The sequence below is a fragment of the Drosophila suzukii genome, chromosome 3 (genome assembly GCF_043229965.1).
Source record: "Drosophila suzukii chromosome 3, CBGP_Dsuzu_IsoJpt1.0, whole genome shotgun sequence".
Taxonomy (NCBI): Eukaryota; Metazoa; Arthropoda; class Insecta; order Diptera; family Drosophilidae; genus Drosophila; species Drosophila suzukii.
In genome coordinates, this window is record NC_092082.1 from 26,153,780 (window position 1) to 26,169,777 (window position 15,998).

Below are 15,998 nucleotides of genomic sequence, written 5' to 3' on the forward strand. Positions count from 1 at the left end.
AAACGAACTGAGCTTTGTGGGTTTGGTCAATGTTATAATTTGCCGCATGACAACTAAACACAGCACAAACAAAAACACCTCTTAGCAAGGTAAAAAAATAGTGACGATCGCACCATCAACATACAAAAGTTCTGATATCAAATTTTGTGACCAAAAATGCTTGTAAATTTTTTTATATAAATACGCTTTCTAAAATGTATTCATGTTACCCGGTTAATTAAAATATTTAAGTTTCTCGCATACGAAGGTATGTTCAATTGCAGCGTGCCGAATAATAACATTTTATAAAGTTTACTTGTTTAGTCTAATCATACCCTTTACTCCAAAAGTAAAAGGGTATATTGTATTCGAGGAAAGGCATGTAAAAGGTGGAAGAAAGCGTCTCCGACCCAATGAAGTATATACATTCTTAATCAGCATCACTAGCGCAGTCGATCTAGCCATAACCGTCTGTCCGTCAGAACGCTGTGCTCTCAGAAACTTTAAGAGCTAGAGGCTTTATATTTCATATTTAGATCCTTATCTTCGTAAGCAAGTTTGTTACGCGAACATACCAAACGCCTTACCTGTCTGCGGTACGGATACAGCAGCCCGTCTGCTAACAAGTTCTGAAATTAAATATTTCCGTAGACAGATCATATTTCAATTCTTTTAGAAAATATTTATACTTTTTAGAAAATATACGCATTTTATAGGGTAAGAACCAGTTCCTAAATCATTAGGTAATCATATTTATAAAAGGTAATGCAAAGCGATTTTATTTTTTAGATATGTATAAAGAAATTTTTTCTAGTTTTTATGGCGTTTCTTGATTATGGTAACCATTTCCTATATTTCCAGTATTCCGGTTGACAATTCATAAAACTCGTTCATAAAGTTTGACCTAAATTTTAGGGTTGGTTTCCTAACGAATGGGGTCAGTTTTAAAACATTTCGGGCTTAACTTGAGAACATAAAAATATAAAAAAAGAGGTTTGTGTACATGCTATATTTTCTAAACGCCTGGTAGAGATTTATTTCATTTCGATACTTGTGCTTTCTTATTGCTAGAATTGATTGTATTTTGGTTATTTTCCTAATGAGAAAGAAAGTACATATAAACATATAAGCATTAGAAGTAATATTTTAATAAAACTTACAATTCACTGTGCTACTATGAGGCTGACGCTCTAGCTGCTAAACCACCGAGCGAATTTTTCAAGAGCGGACAATCGGGATAATAGACCTTCATACATGTTTTCAAGAACGGTGTTGATAATGTAAGAACGGCGTTCTCCCCATTTCTGGCAAGTCATCTTTCAGTGAAGCGTTCATAGTTTCACCTAAATGTTTATGATTTGACCACGCGGTGTTCGTTTTTTATGAACGGAACATAGCGAACGGATTGTTGTCAAATTATGAAAAATGTTCTTGATTTTTTTCGTTCTTTTTTTTCTGGGTGTATTTACGTAACGCTTTCTTGTTTTTTCTTGACTTTAAAAAAAATGTTTTTGTTTTTAGAACAAAAAAAAATTGAATGTTGATTTTCTAAAATGTAGTGTTCATTTTATTTTGAGTGTAGTAGTCGCCTTCGCACACTGTCCTCTAGCGCTTCGGCACTACGAGGACTGCCGTCCACAGTGTTATCAATCTTGGGATAATTCCCGTGCTCACTAGTTTTAAACGAAAGACGGCCAAGAAATTGTGATTTCTCTTAGTTGCTTCGATTTACAATAGGCAAGTCCCCGCAGCCCCAAGTGCTCCCAGTTCGTCCCGAACCCTTTCACGCGAGAGTGCGCCTTCTTGGCATGTCCTCTTGTAATTACTTGGCCAGTTCCCATGGCTGGCTAGGGGTGGTTCTTGCTCTGGGGCCTGTCTCCGATTGTTGAGTGATAAGTTGTTGTTGCAGTCGTCTGTTGTCTGTTGCCTGCTCGGAACATGACAGCTTTCCCCAAGCGGAGGGTCCTTAACTTGCAACAAACAACCCGCCCCCCTGGTTTCCTGGTTGCTAACTAGCTCGTCCTCACCAGCCCCATCGAGCTTGACTTTTGGGTCGCTATCAGCACCGCGTTGGCGTTGGCCCTTGTCTTTGTGGCCCAAATGTTGCTCTAAATTGTTAATTAAATTGTTGTATTCTCATTCTCTAACGCATATGTGGGAACCGGACTGAATATTACGGTTTAAGCATTGACACCGAGTTTACTTGCATTCTTTATGAAGTTATTTATATAACACCAGTTGCATTACATTCGAATTTAAAAGGTACACTCATACACGCAGAAAAAATATCAGACTTAATTTAAAAAAATTTGACATTGATTTAAGAAAATCGCCTATAAAGATTCATTAAATTTTAAGTTATATTTATTTTTATACCCTTGCAGAGGGTATTATGATTTCAGTCAGAAGTTTGCAACGCAGTGAAGAAGACGTTTCCGACCCCATAAAGTATAAATATTCTTGATAAACATGACTAGACGAGTCGATCTAGCCATGTCCGTCTGTCCGTCCGTTTCTACGCAAACTAGTCTCCCAGTTTTAAAGCTATCGGGCTGAAACTTCCCAAAAGTATTCTTTCTTTTGCAGGTAGTATGTAAGTCGGAACCAGCCGAATCGGACAACTATATCTTATAGCTCCCATAGGAATAATCGGGAAAAAATTATTTTGTTGGTCTTTTTTAACATATAAAACAAGGAAGAACGCTATAGTCGAGTACCTCGACTATCAGATACCCGTTACTCAGCTAAACGAAGATATGCAAGCAGCAAAGGGAGATTAAAATGCGCCACCTACCGGCGGTATACAGATTTAAGCCTTATGGGCGTTAGAGTGGGCGTGACAAATATTTTTGGATCAATCGATAGGTATCGACGAGACCAATACATTTCAGTTAAAATTTTTTATCTAGCATGAAAATTGTGGGCGTCACAGGTTTTTGCGGTTTGTGGGCGTTAAAGTAGGCGTGGCAAACTTTTTTTTGGGTCAATCGATATGTATTGATGAGAACAATACATTTCAGTTAAAATTTTTATTCTAGCATCAAAACTGTAGGAGCCACAGTTTTGGACGGTTTGTGGGCGTTAAAGTGGGCGTGGCACATTGCTGAAACAAACTTGCGCTGCGTAAGAAGCTCAGGAACCTGCACGCCAAATCTCAATAGCCTAGCTCCCATAGTTTCCGAGATCTCAGCGTTCATCCGGACGGACAGACGGACAGACGGACATGGCTAGATCGACTCGGCTAGTGATCCTGATCAAGAATATATATACTTTGTGGGGTCGGGAACGCTTCCTTCTGCCTGTTACATACTTTCCGACGAATCTAGTATACCCTTTTACTCTACGAGTAACGGGTATAACTATATCTGCAAGGGTATACAAGCTTTGGCTTGCCGAAGTTAAGTGGCGTTAAAGTGGGCGTGGCGCCCTGATGAAACAAACTTGCGCAAAAAACTCAGGAATCTGTATGCCAAGTCCCAATAGTCTAGCTCTTATAGTATCCGAGATCTCAGCGTTCATTTGGACGGACGGACGGACATGGCCAGATCGACTCGGCTAGTGATCCTGATTAAGAATATTTATACTTTATGGGGTCGGAAACGCTTCTTTCTGCCTGTTACATACTTTCCGACGAACCTAGTATACCCTTTTACTCTACGAGTAACGGGTATAAAAACACCAAAGATTTTTTATACCCGTTACTCGTAGAGTAAAAGGGTATACTAGATTCGTCGGAAAGTATGTAACAGGCAGAAGGAAGCGTTTCCGACCCCATAAAGTATATATATTCTTGATCAGGATCACTAGCCGAGTCGATCTAGCCATGTCCGTCTGTCCGTCTGTCCGTCTGTCTGTCCGGATGAACGCTGAGATCTCGGAAACTATGAGAGTTAGGCTATTCAGATTTGGCGTACAGATTCCTGAGCTTCTTACGCAGCGCAAGTTTGTTTCAGTAGACTGCCACGCCCACTCTAACGCCCACAAACCGCCCAAAACTGAAACTCCTACAGTTTTGATGCTAGATAGAAAATTTTAACTGAAATGTATTGTTCTCATCAATACCTATCGATTGATCTAAAAAAAACTTTGCCACGCCCACTTAAACGCCCACAAACCGCGAAAACCTGTGACGCCCACAATTTGGATGCTAGATGAAAAATTTTAACTGAAATGTATTGGTGTCGTCAATACCTATCGATTGATCCAAAAATAAATTTGCCACGCCCACTCTAACGCCCATAACGCTTAAATCTGTCTACCGCCGGTAGGTGGCGCATTTTAATTTCGCTTTGCTGCTTGCATATCTCCATTTCCCTTTGAGTAACGGGTATCTGATAGTCGAGGTACTCGACTATAGCGTTCTTCCTTGTTTTTTAATGTATTGTTCGTATTAACACCTATCGATTGACTCAAAAAAAAGTTTGCCACGCTCACTTTAACGCCCACAAACCGCTCACAAACTTCAAAAAATCATAAATATGAACGCGGATATCTCGAAAACTATCAAAGATGGAATGTTGGGATCTCAGATTTAGATTCCGTAGCCTTGTACGCAGCGCAAGTTTGTTACGCGAATATTCCACGCCCACTCTAACGCCCACAAACCGCGCAAACCTGTGGCGCCCACAATTTTCATGCTAAATAAAAAATTTTAACTGAAGTGTATTAGTCTCGTCAATACCTATCGATTGATTAAAAAAGAAGAGATTGCAACGCATACTCTAACGCCCACAAACCGACCAAACCTGTGGCGCCCACAATTTTCATGCTAGATACAAAATTTTAAGTGAAATGTATTGGTCTGGCCATACCTTTCGATTGATCCAAAAGTTTGCAGACCCCACTCTAACGCTTAAATCTGTCTACCGCCCACATAACCATATATTGAGATTACGGCGCACTTCAATCTCGCTTTGCTACTTGCATATCTCCATTTCCCTTTGGTCCCATTAGCTGAGTAAAAGGTATTTGATAGTCGAGGTACTAAACTATTGCGTTCTTCCTTGCTTAAACGTTTTTTTCCGATTATTCCTATGGGAGCTATAAGATATAGTCGGCTGGCTCCGACTTATATACTACCTGCAAAAGAAAGAAGGCTTATGGGTAAGTTTCAGGCCTATTGCTTTAGAACTGAGAGACTAATTTGCGTAGAACCAGATGGACAGACGGACATGTCTAGATCGACTCGTCTAGTGATGTTGGTCAAAAGTGTTTATACTTTATGGGGTCGGAAACGTCTCCTTTACTGCGTTGCAAACTTCTGACTGAAATCATAATACTTTCTGCAAGGGTATAACAAAAGTAGTTTTTAATATACATTTTTTTTTAACACTACGATGAGATACCTTAAAATTAACGCCTTATCGTCTTGTGCAATTTACTTTGCACATTAATCTGGACAACATGAGTTAGAAAACATTTTTATTTGGCGTGTTTTTTTAGTTTTGTACACTTCTTTCTTTAATAAGGTCATAAAAAATAAACATTAGAATACTTAAAAAAAATTAAATTTAAAGCAAGAGAAAACGCTATTGTCGACGAAAAAAGAGCCATCTATCGGCTGTTTACGTTATATACTATCACGCCACATAACGTTAAACCTAAGTGGCCCTAGTGAAATTTCGTAAGCACCCGATTTTCTGTATCTTCATCCCTCTCGCACTCTACTGCGTTTGCTAATCAGTTGTGGTCCGATCATAACGAGTGATACACAAATCGAAAGGAATTGCAAAAACTAAAAAGATTGATTACCAAGACATTAATAATTTCAAATGGTTTTGGAGACAAAACCGATGAAAGTGTAAAGGTAAAAATTTTAAAAATTTGAGCTGTTGGGGCCGGTGGGGATAAGTGCCCTACGTTATTAGCCAAGTTTTATTCTTACTGAGAATACGCGTCGAATGACACCTTATTTGTTCAAAAATTATTCCGAAACACAGTTTTGGGGACTTTTTAAAATGAAAATGTTTGTCCTTTTGTTTGTGTGCTTGTATGAATCCCCTTTTGGGTTTTCTTTGTCTTGGGACCCTTATGGTTGTATTAAGAAACCCGAAGAACTTTTGTTCTACGGCTTTTGAAAGCCCACTAGCTTAGCGGGAAATCCACAAAAATAGCTAGATTTTAAAGACTTATAGTTTCTAAACCATAACTGCTAAAGATAGATGCTATATGTCGCTGAAAAGCTAATAATAGCCTGCTGAACATGTTGCCGTTGCTTAAATTCTCGAAATACAATATATTAAAGGTTTTTTTGATCACTTTTTGTCTATTTCCTCAAAATTGGTTCAAACGATTTCTTTTTAAATTTCAACTTTTGATCTGCAAAACTTTTTGTCATAAAAATTCATTCACTCAGCTTAAGGGACTGCGAGAATGATTGAGACATTCTTATAGGATCTCTGCCTTTTTCACTAACACATCTAGCCTATAGCGCCACATATCTTCTTCTAGAGCGCCACCTAGCCTATAGCGCCCACTAACCTATAGCGCCCCTAGCTGCGTGGTGGCGTATTAGTGAAATCAGTTGAGTTGCTGCTGTGATGTGCAATCTCGATTAAATGACAAAATATTAATTATTATTTGGTGTTGGGGCGGTGTGGCTTGATCGTTGAAATAGTTGCAGCTCCAAGATTGAGTGGTACCCAAAAAACACGGGAGTATTTTGGGGTTTTTACGCGACGTGCGTAGATGTTTATTGTATCACTTTGAAACAAGAACTGCCTAAGCCTAACTTAACTTAAGCGCTCCAGAGCAGAGCGGAGACTTAGGGGAGAGATGGAGAGGGAGAGCGGACGGCAGTGCGAGCGCGCGAGATGTAGACGTGTGGATAAAACTGCCGCTCGACACTGCCTCCTGAAATTAAACGCCCTTTTGGCGAGAACATTTGGTTAAAACTTTTTAATAACGAGACCGTTTTCAATCATTTTTGGTATGTAGATGGGTGTTGATAAAATATAAAAAAAAGTGGCGGTGGACGGGTTTTAGTATTATAGTCGTTTGTGGGCGTTAGAAGGGTTTAAGTGTTAAAGTCGTTATAGTGGGCGTGGCACCCCATTGAAACAAACTTGCGTTGTGCAGGAAGCCCATGAATCTGCATGCCGAGTGCCAACACTCTAGCTCTTATACATAGTTTCGGAGACCTTAGTGTTCATACGGACAGACGAACATGGCTAGAGCGACCCTGATTAAGAACTTATATACTTTATGGGGTCGGAACGCTTCCTTCTATCTGTTACATACTTTCCGACGAATCTAGTACATATACTATTTTACTCCAAGAGCAACGGCTATAAGAATTTTGAAAAACATGACATCAAAATTAAGTTTAGTGTGACCGGTTTTCCAGAGGGTGCCTAAAATATTATGTAGTTTAAGATTTATTGGCAGTTATAAATTCTAAATTTTGGGATACTGCCGAGCAAAAGTCTGCTGAAGAATGGACTTACCAAAAATGTATGTTGTTTGTTATGTGTGACATCTCTAATCAAAATAGTTTGAAGTTTTATTTTGTCAATTAAATTTTATTTTTTTAATTTGTACATTAGGTTATGTTGTATATTTTAATAGCTTTCGTAGGCTTCCCATTTGCTATAAGATGAGAAAAAAGGTCAGAGACATTTTTTTGACTTCTAGGAAGAAATACTACTTTCTAGTGCTACCTCAGCATCTCTGACTTTTGGATTTCAATTTTATTTTATTAATGTACTGACGAAGCGCACAAGGAAAATGTGCGAAGGCGAATTTTACGTACACACGAAGAAATGAAAATCTAGTCCGATCCTAGCGAGTAATACACTGATCGAAAGATATCGCGGCGATTTTTTTTTAATTTCATGCCAAATTTTACTCGTATTTATTTTTATACCCGTTACTCGTAGAGTAAAAGGGTATACTAGATTCGTCGGAAAGTATGTAACAGGCAGAAGGAAGCGTTTCCGACCCCACAAAGTATATATATTCTTGATCAGGATCACTAGCCGAGTCGATCTAGCCATGTCCGTCTGTCCGTCTGTCCGTCTGTCTGTCCGTCCGGATGAACGCTGAGATCTCGGAAACTATGGGAGCTAGGCTATTGAGATTTGGCGTGCAGATTCCTGAGCTTCTTACGCAGCGCAAGTTTGTTTCGGCACAGTGCCACGCCCACTCTAACGCCCACAAACCGCCCAAAACTGTGGCTCCTACAGTTTTGATGCTAGAATAAAAATTTTAACTGAAATGTATTGTTCTCATCAATACCTATCGATTGACCCAAAAAAAAGTTTGCCACGCCCACTTTAACGCCCACAAACCGCGAAAACCTGTGACGCCCACAACTTTCATGCTAGATAAAAAATTTTAACTGAAATGTATTGGTCTCGTCGATACCTATCGATTGATCCAAAAAAAAATTTGCCACGCCCACTCTAACGCCCATAACGCTTAAATCTGTATACCGCCGGTAGGTGCCGCATTTTAATCTCGCTTTGCTGCTTGCATATCTCCATATAGCTGAGTAACGGGTATCTGATAGTCGAGGTACTCGACTATAGCGTTCTTCCTTGTTTAATTTGTACCTACACGATGTTTTGATTTCATATTTAACATACATGATAAAATTGCTCATATAGAACGCCTCCGATGTCGACTAAGTTGTTAATTAAGACACTCTTTTTCATATATTCGGATCTGCAACGTGGACTAGGCCTATGGGGGACACCACTTTAAAAAAACGAGCCTGGAACTGAATAAATATAAAGATACAAATTGTTGGAGTGTTATTTAAGGCATTAAAATGGTGGGGGACCATGGACGGCCATGATCGTTCATGGCCATCACTGAAATCACGATACAGTATTGTGACATCAATCTTGTGTCCTTTATAGACCGCACTCCACGTATAAAATGACTTTTTATATATGCTTCTTCAATAGACAAAAAAAATAACATTTTTTATTAAATGAAAAAAAATGTTACATGATTTTTGTAGGAACTAATTTGAAACTCTAATTAGGTTTATGGAAATTCATTTAAAAATTTAATTAATTTTATACCTTCTTATTAAAATATAATTACTTTAATTGAAAATATGAGAAAAGCACCCTCGTTTTTTATATCAAAACCGGCAACTTTGAAATTCAATTACAAGACGTAAATTCTTAAGAAATCGCGGTCCATCAAGGATATTTTTTCGCGAATTTCGGGGGTGAGCCCCTAATTTAGAGTATTACCAAAATCGCCATAGAAAATATGTTTTAGGGTTAATTTTTCAAAAAATGTAAAATAAACAGAAAATTGTCCTTCAAATTTGAAATAAATTCCGTAATTTCGAGCCCACGAAGAGTCAACATTTATTTTTTTGTGCAAGTTTTAAAACTTGAATTTTTTAACAATTACGTGTGCAAAAGCAAAAAAAAATTTTAGAACACGTTAAAATAATAATAAAAACCAAAAAAATATTTATAGTACATTAAAATATCAGTTTTTTTTAACGTTTTTAGTTTGATTGGGTACACTCAAAATAAAATTAACCCTAAAGTCAAGGAAACCGCCCTATTTTAGTCTTCAAGTCAAGCTCGCCATAATTTTAGGGTAATTTTCTAAAAATATTGTCGAAATATTTCTAAAATCTAGGGCTAAAAGCCATAAAAATTTGAAACCACTTTCTAAAATATTGGAAAGTATTTCTAAAATATAGGAAAATGATTTTTAAGTATTGGATAATTTTTCTAAGATATAATAAATATTTCTAAATAATATGGCACTTCTTCCTAGATTTTAGAAATAGTTTTCTCGAAATAAATAATTTTCTTTCTAAATTTTATGGCTTTAATTTTCTAAAATATATGCAACAATCCCTTAAATATAGAACAATTTTTTCTAAATATAGAAAAATATTTCTAAATAAAAGTTCACATTTATATAAATAATTGATAAATGATTGCGATAGAAAATCTCCCACGCTGCTTTTGGAGATGATGAAGTCGACCCGTGAGTCCTGCAAGTCCTTCAAGTTCCCCGAAGATCCTCTTTTTCCTCTCTTGCTAGGGATGAGAGCGGAGTGAATGACGTGGAAGAGTAGAACGTCCTTGGTATCTGTGAACAAAATATTATTTTGTGATAATAAAATATGTACATACATACATATATGATTTTTTTGAAATGTCAAGCTAAATTTGGTTTCTGTATATTTTCTATACTTCAAAAGTTTAACAAGGAAGAACGCTATAGTCGAGTACCTCGACTATCAGATACCCGTTACTCAGCTAAAGGGACCAAAGGGAAATTGAGATATGCAAGCAGCAAAGCGAGATTAAAATGCGCCTCCTACCGGCGATAGACAGATTTAAGCGTTATGGCCGTTAAAGTGGACGTGCCAAATTTTTTTGGATCAGTCGATAGGTATATATTTTTTATATAGCATTAAAATTGTTGGCGTCACAGGTTTGGGCGGTTTGAGGGCGTTGGAGTGGGCGTGGCACTCTGCTGAAACAAACTTGCGTAAGAAGCTCAGGATCTGCACGCCAAACCTCAATAGCCTAGCTCTTATAGTTTCCGAGATCTCAGCGTTCATCTGGACAGACGGACCGACGGACATGACTAGATCGACTCGACTAGTGAATATATATACTTTATGGGGTCGGAAACGCTTTCTTCTGCCCGTTACACACTTTCCGACGAATCTAGTATACCCTTTTACTCTACGAGTAACGGGTATAAAAATGTATTGTCCAATTTTGTAAATAATATTTGTTAATAATACCTGCTTAGAGAATTTGAAAAACCAGCATTTAATTACTCAGTACTGTAATAACACTATGTTAGTTTATAATTCCGTTAAAATCCTAAGATTATTTTAAGTATAGGGTTTCACAGAAAAAGAGATACACTTTAAAATGTGTTGACTGCATAACAAAACAATAATCCGTTCGCCTATGAAATATATTTAAAGTTGGTTTAAAATCATAGTGTATAAGTGAATATAATTTTAAGGTATCCATTGAGGTAAATAAATAACAACAAAAGATTTAATTAACTAAAAAAGGAATTGTAAATTTAGTGTAAAACTCTGAATCCCCATACGATTATAGGGGTAAAGACTACTTTAAATTAAACGTGCGGACTTGACAACGACACTTAATATATTTTTTCGTAAAGCTAAAGTTTGTTAAGTTTTGTAAAGTTTTTGTTTTCTTACCTTCGCTTTGATTAAATAATGTTTTGAGTAAATTTATCCTCTGGACTCCTTGAATTTTGGACAAAAGTAGTGAGAGAGCCACCGTTTTAAATTTTTTCCATTTTGCAACAAAGGTTTCACCGTCCTTGGAATGTATCTTTTGGTAGTCTGCAACAATCTGAAAATAACACCAATTTTAGTTTTGATATATTGTATAATTACCAATTCGTGTCCGAACGCCTGCTTAAGAGTAGGAAGTTCCTCAATAATTGTGCTAAGTGTAGCAGTCGTCGACAGGAAACTTTGACACCACTCAAATGTAAGAGCCCACTTTTCATCAACTTCGATTCGTGGTTCTATATTAAACACAAGCCACTGTTTACTCGCGATCACCTCATCCTTGTCCGTTGAATTGAACAGCAGACTGCTTCTTTGCCTAGGCTTTTAAATTATAGATTTTACTGTATAGAATACCCCCTGGTTTCTTTACATTTTTTATGAAATATGTCTTATAAAAATATTTAAAATTAATAATGGTGTTAAATAAATAATAATAAATAAACATGAAAATCTTCCGAGATTTTTTAGGAGGACAGATTGATTTGGCTGAATATTGTTAAACACAAAATGTTACATATTTACTCACTTGGCGTTTCCAATTTTGCAGTTCTAAAAAAAAGACAGCGCTTACCCTACTAATTCCTTCGGAATTTCCATCCCGAATTACTCCCAGCTTAACGATTTCAAGCTTTCATCTCCAAAATTCAGATCTAGCATGCGTTCATAATTATCCCAGAAATCCCTTCCAACCAAATTTCCAACGAAAAGCAAATCTCAGTGTCACAGACATAATTTTTGACGGTTTCCAAATTCCCCGTATATTGACAGACGTTTTGATAAACCAACTTACAAATGCTTGCCAAGAATAAAACTTTATATAAAACAACACTAATGAAATCTATAAACTATCTGCATACTAAAATTTTGTTATTTAAAATTTGTAAACCGTCTGCAAACCGTCCAGCCTGACAGTGGTACCAATTTGCTTGAACTTTAAAATACCAAATTTCGGAATAGTTATCGTGTTAACGAATTATTTATAGTACGGTACCCAGTATTGTAGTAAAAAAAAACCTATTTCTGGTAAAATTTTCATGTTAAAAGATGTTGTAGTTATTGAAAAAAATTATAAAAACATGCTGCCTTTGCAAAAAGGTTGCAGCACTGTCGTGAAAAATGTCCTATTTTTTGCCGGATAAGAAGCTGGCTATGATGAAGAAAACATGTAAGTAAAGGTAAACAATTTTTCTTTATTGTTAATTTAAAGTAATAAACGTTGCTAATTTTCACGGGTAAACACAGGTCAGCAGCACAAGTCGGCATATTCTTGCGATTCATTCCCGAAAACATATCATTGCAGCCGCAAGCAGCTGTTCAAGGCTGCAGTATGTAGCCTGGCGGGTAATTCAAATTTTTCATTTTTTATACCCGTTACTCGTAGAGTAAAAGGGTATACGAGATTCGTTGGAAAGTATGTAACAGGCAGAAGGAAGCGTTTTCGACCCCATAAAGTATATATATTCTTGATCAGGATCACTAGCCGAGTCGATCTAGCCATGTCCGCCCGAAACTGTGGCTCCTACACTGGTAGAAAAAACGCGTAGTGAAATCAAATATATTTTTATTTGATTTTTTTTACTTCCCTGCATAGTCATACTAAATATAAAAACCTTTCATTTAAATAAAAAACATTTAGGCCTTATGTCAAATATGTAAACATTCAAATCAAAGTGATTTTTATTTAAAAACAAGTTAGTCACATTTAAACTCAATGTTGCCATCTTGGTTTTAACTATTATAAAATGTAGTTAAATTCATAGTATATTTTATGGTTTTTTATATTTCAAGTAAATACTTTTTCAATTTGTTCGGAATATTTACTCTTTTATTTTGAATATAGAACGTTTTCAAAATTTGTACTTGACCAAATAATTGAAAACTATAACTCAAATTACATAGGTATGTACATATATGTATTAAGTTTGTGACCCATATACACAACATAATTTAAATTATTAGTAATTTTCAAAAGAAAAATATATAAAAATAAAATAATAAATAATATATAATATAATATAAAAATAAATAATAAAATAATATTTAAAGAAAAGGGTTTTAGTTACGGCTGCCCAACGACCGGCAGCCTCTTTCTATTTCCATGACAATTATCATAAGATTTGGCTTTGTAATTTACTATTAAAAGTACAAAAACATGCTTAGCAAAAGAAAAAATGTGCGTGCATTGTAAACGCTGGGCCGTAACGAAAAACTAAAACCAACGGCACAATGTGCATACTTACATACATTCGGACAAATTAGAGACAAATATGAACAAGCAAAACGGCAAACGCAAGCGCGTCTTCTTCTTCCATTCGCATTTGTACCTTGGTGGCCAAGAAAATATGTATGTGCAGAAGCCATAAATATTTCTTGTGTACCGATGTTTTAACAATAAGATATGTTCTTATAATATATAAATATAATAAAATAAAATAAATAATACTAAATTGACATATTTAAGTTATTAAACTTAAGGACTTATTTGTACATATTTTCTTATTTTCTTCCCCATTACTTTGACCTCTATTGTAAAGTAACGGCACGCTACAGATTTTGTGCGTCCTTTTTGCACACATGCATATGTATGTATGTATGTATACACGAAATATTTTGACACTCCGCTTTGTAGCGAATCCCGCGATCATTTCGAAGCAAGCGGTTCTCCTGATCGGATTAATAGAGCTCGGTAGACAAGTGTTCATTTAAGTGTAATAAAAAAGTGAAAAGTATAGAAAAAAGGTGAGTCAAATAAAAATACAATAATTACTTAGTATTAAGGCATGTGCATGTCCACGTTTTTTTTTGTCGCATTTTTCCTTTTTGAGTTTCTTCTTTGTTGTGCGCGTTATTATTTCGTGAAAATTTAGATAATACATTTAACGAAATAAACAAAGCTCAAAAGAAAATTACATTTAAAAACAATAAAATATATGCGATTGGGTAATAAACATGAAGTGGATAAAAAATACGCGAAAGAAATGAAGAATATGAAAGGAAATTAAAAGGAGTAGAATGCACGAGATGGAAAACACTAAAAAGGCGCAAAAAAGACGCTTTGCTGCCGTTGCATTCGGTTTTGTGGCGTCGCAGTCGTTTCATCTATTTCTTTATAATATGTTTTGGTTCTTTCACGTGATTTTTCTTTAAATCTAACTAATTTTGATATTTAAAAAAAAAATAAAAACGAAATAAATTTAAACAATATTTTTGTCTTATTTAAATCCCTTTATATAAAAACTCCTACTCGAAACTTATTATAAAACTTATTAACTTTTTCTTTATAGATACAAATTTATTTCAACATATTGTACCCTGAGAAAGAAGCAATTTGATATATGGGACCCATTTAAGGAAAAGGTTTTTTGCTTTTACGAAGAGCAAATGCAAAACAAAAAGCAACTTAAACTATTAAAGATAGTTCAGAAAACTGTATCACTTGGTAATGTATAATTTTTTTTAAATTTATAAATTTTATCTTTTTATGATAAGCTTGACTTTTTCTAAATTATGCCATTACCAAAAATCTAATAACATATTCTTATTCACAGATTACAAGGACTAAATTTACACCGTATTGCTCACATCTGTCATCTTAAATAAGTGGACCGTCATTAAAGGAACCAACAAGCGAAAGAAATTATCACTACTATGACTCGCAGGAAAGTTTTGTACGCACATGTAGGCGTACGAACGTGGCAAAACAAAAAAATGTGTGATTATAAAAAATATGTATAATAATGTATAATATGTATAATAATGTATAATATGTATAATAATGTATAATATGTATATGTATCATATAAATTCTAAGAGTTACGTTAAGTACAAATGTATTAAAAACAAAAGTAATGATAACGTGTTAGCATGGTAAAAAAAAGAGTTTAAGCAGAACAATTGTTTGATTATATGTTTACGTTTATTTTCAATAAAAACACATACTTATTTTGGTCTTTATTAAATATAAATCACGCTTGTTTTAAACTACAGATTGGTTTCTATTGAATATGCACCATATTAGTATGGCTTAAATACTATATTTAAATCAAACATAAAGTACAGTTCTTTTAACGGGGACTATATTTAATTTAAATACAATTTGTATTTATATTAAAGTTCATCCCAGTCTGATTTAAATATGAGAATTATTTAATCCAAATAAAAATATGCTGAGTTTGAGGGCGGGCTATAATTATTTTAACTATAAAAACCATTCAAATGAAATATTCTATTTACTGGAACTAAATATGAAAATATTTAAAATAAATATAAAAATATAATACTTTTTACTATGGAACATATTTAATTTAATTATTTTGTACTATTTTAACATATTTGATCGAAATTAAAAAATCGTTGAACTTACTACGAGATTATTCAAAAAATAATTAACTATTTAACGTTTTCGTTTTTACGATTTTCATGTTAGGTTCTAAACCGCTGGGAAAAATAGTTGAAACGTTGGCGAAATAGTGATATCTACGATGTTTTTTCTACCAGTGTACGGTTTTGATGCTAGAATTAAAATTTTAACTGAATAACTGAATATTGTTCTCATCAATACCTATCGATTGATTAAAAAAAAGTTTAACACGCCCACTTTAAAGTCCACAAACCGCCCACAAACTTCAAAAAATCGTTAATATGAACGCGGATATCTCGGAAACTATCAAAGATGGAGAAATGGGATCTCAGATTTAGATTCCGTAGCAAGTTTGTTTCGCGAATTTGCCACGCCCACTCTAACGTC

The 15,998-nt window shown here is 35.1% G+C and overlaps 1 long non-coding RNA gene across 1 annotated transcript; it reads left to right on the top strand.

Moving 5' to 3' along the window:
- The first annotated feature begins 13,878 nt into the window (after positions 1–13,878).
- Positions 13,879–15,216, top strand: LOC139353040 (uncharacterized). Its single transcript, XR_011604154.1, has 3 exons — positions 13,879–13,990; positions 14,536–14,690; positions 14,800–15,216. It is a non-coding gene; the product is annotated as an uncharacterized lncRNA (long non-coding RNA).
- The last annotated feature ends 782 nt before the right edge of the window (positions 15,217–15,998 follow it).